General features: G+C 40.8%; 1 pseudogene; it reads left to right on the top strand.

Moving 5' to 3' along the window:
* Positions 1 to 2,285: 2,285 nt before the first annotated feature.
* On the top strand, positions 2,286 to 3,112 carry LOC147991964 (NAC domain-containing protein 75 pseudogene; annotated as a pseudogene).
* The last annotated feature ends 218 nt before the right edge of the window (positions 3,113 to 3,330 follow it).

Below are 3,330 nucleotides of genomic sequence, written 5' to 3'. Positions count from 1 at the left end.
CTTGCAGATGGCCCAGCCACCGCTTGACAATCCTACGGAGGTTGCTGTGGTGCCCCTCGACATGCTACCACTACCCATCCACCTGTCCTTCATGCGCGGGCAGTACTGGGCGGGCATGAAGGCCAACTGGATCGTCCTCATCCACCAATCCGGTAGTCCGTGGCGTCTCATAGATATCTACATCCAGCGAGAGATCACCCTTCCATTGTTGGATACCGCCTCCATCGAGCCTCGCGGCCCGCCGGACATTCCTGCCTACTACGCACGAGACGTGTCGAGCTTTTGGCTCGACCTCTGTTTGCTGAAGGTTGTAATCTGCGAAGTGCCCACACCATCACAAGACTACATGGATTACAAGCTCATTGTCGTGTTCAACATGGGATTAGTCTATCTGGAATCCGGTCGACATGCATGGTTATGGCTCATCATCGACCCTCTTCACCCAACATTTCTGTCTGATGCTATAGTGCACGATGGCATCATTTATGCGGTCGACGCACAAATTGGCTGCCTATACTGGCGGAATCTATTGTCATGTAATTGTTCTATCTCATCTCATCTTTACCTTAAGAATACGACTGCTTGTTCATTGTTACAAATTTAGAATATATAGTATGTCTATAACCACATCATTGCTATATGTTCCTCTCATTTCCTAGATTTTTATGACCACACATGTTATTGTTAGAGTTGATATGAGAACAATTGGCATCTAATGATTGTTAGAATAGATATTATGAGTATAACCTCATGATTGCTATATGTTACTATCATTTCCAGGATTTTTATAACAACGCATGTTATTGCTTAGAGTTGATATGCTAACTATAGTAAGTGCTATGGTAGAATATGAGTAGGCCATGTCATATCTGTTTTCCTCTCATTGTTACATGATGTTTGAACCATGATATATTGCTAGAATATGGAATCCATTGGCTTTTTTAACTTGGGGTATCATTATGACCATGGCATTGCAATTCTCTGTCTATGATATGTGTCACTGTTATAATAATCTTAATTCCACACATATTGTGACATGCGGCGATGTGGTTCATGCCAACAACAAATATGCACAACTTTATTCATACTGATATCTAGACTGAGCCATGTGTCCTGCTACTGTAGCATGACCCTCTTTTGTTGGATATTACGTACTGTTGTTAGTTTGAAGCACTCCTCTGGTTAGAAGGATAGATACCTTTCTGGGATCAAGTGCATCCTAACTCACCTGCGTAGGATGTACTAACAATGATGATGGAGATGCTGTGCAGAAACCATATATATATAGTGTTACTATTCATCACCCAGGGTGCAGAATAAGTTATTCTTCATCCGAGGTAATCTTACGATCATTTCATAATTAAATTACATTTCGAATTCAAATAGAAACATTCCTATTGATTCACTACATAAAATTTGACATAAGAAAATAAAAATATAGGTCATAAGACAAGAAATTTTGCAGTTTATGTGTATTTTAGACTATGTTTTTATGTTTGTAATTTTACATAACATAAAATATTTTTACGGCGATTATATATTTTCTTACGGTCCCTTTTTGCGTCAGAAATAAGACAAAACATACGGAACGTAAAATTACGGTGCATTGATGGTAAAATAGAGGGGGTGAAGAATAAATATTCCTCACCCAGGGTGACGAATAGCGCGACCCTATAGTGTTACTATTCATCACCCAGGGTGTAGAATAAGTTATTCTTCATCCGAGGTAAACTTACGATCATTTCATAATTAAATATATATATATATATATATCAATTAGGCTTCAATTGTGTACTTGTTGGTGAAAGTGTTGTTCAATGGGAATTATATTTTGTATTACTCATGTAGCCTACAAAGTCTGTCGCACAGCCTTGTAACTTCTTACCCCATTTCTTTGTACTAGTCCTATATACCGTATATTGCGCTACTCGTACTACTACCTCCCTCCTGGTTTACTAGTCCCCTTCGTAATTTGTGTCAAATTTTGACCATAAATTTCACTAACTAAATGTTAATGCATGTCACAAAAAATTATATCGTTTTATTCATATTTGAACATAGTTTCCAATGAAATAATTTTCGGTGACATGCATTGATATTTTGTTAGTTAAACCTATGGTTAAAATGTGACACTAAATACGACTAGTAAGTAGTATAGTAGTAGTACTAGTATACGCTGGTCAAATTATTCATCATGTCCACACATTGAATTGACGTGACAACACGCTGCGTGTGAGGTGACACAAGAATCCCGGCGGCGCCTTCGGCTATTGTGGACTGTAGATATGGAGTACCACTTATCTGTCGAAATCTTTCATTATTCACTTAAAACATTTGATTGATCATACATTGAGTACCATATAAGTGGAATTAACCGATGCAAGTCCAAGAAGGATTGGCCGGTGCTGCCGGCTGGCGTCAAGTTCGATCCCACGGATCAGGAGCTGATCCACCACCTTCAGGCCAAAGTGACTGTTGACAGCGCGAGATCTCACCCTTTCATTGATTTGTTCATACCAACCGTCGATAGCGAGCATGGCATATGCTACACCCATCCTGAGAAACTTCCAGGTAAGACACCGATCGGCCGTCTACTTTCACAAACATATTCCTTTCTTTATAGCTCTATTTTTCTTTTTAGACACAGACCTAGTGAAGCAATTATAATTTGACAGTTAATAGAAAGTGAAACAAGTCACTGCAACATGCCAAAGATGTTATGAAAATGCCAACCACGTACACTAAAACCTGTATTCGACAATACTGCAGGTATCACACTGAGTGGCCAAAGCAAGCATTTCTTCGAGTGCACTTCCAGGGCATTCAAAAGGGGTACAAGGACGCGTCGCAAGATATAGTCGGAGTGCGGCATGCACGTGATGTGGCACATGACCGGTAATACCTTGCCGGTGGTGGTCAACGGCCGGCAGACGGGCAGCAAAAAGGTTCTGGTGCTGCACACCAACAAGAACTTCGACCAGCAGAGGACCAACTGGGTGATGCACCAGTACCACCTCAGGACCTGGAGCAAGAGAAGGAGCGGGAGCTGGTCCTCTGCAAGATTTTCTACCAGATGAACACTAGGGCCAGGAGTAAAAATATTATAAGTTAGTTTGGTATTGGTACTTGTACTACCTTGTCGTCCGCAAGTTGGTATTGTTGTTAATGATCTTTCGGTATGAACTTGGCATTAGCTTCCAACCATCATGCCGAGGGTCGATGTGGATATAAAGCTGAATCATTTGTTTCGAAACGAATTTTCAGGCACCTGATTTTTATTTGATGGGTAGCATAAGCACCCGCCGTTCGAATTCCCAGTTCTCCAAATTT

This window comes from Triticum urartu, chromosome 1A, assembly GCF_056163025.1.
Source record: "Triticum urartu cultivar PI428250 chromosome 1A, HENAU_Tu73, whole genome shotgun sequence".
NCBI classification, from domain to species: domain Eukaryota; kingdom Viridiplantae; phylum Streptophyta; class Magnoliopsida; order Poales; family Poaceae; genus Triticum; species Triticum urartu.
The sequence above is the reverse complement of the archived record's forward strand: the minus strand, read 5'-3'. Positions and strand labels throughout refer to the sequence as shown.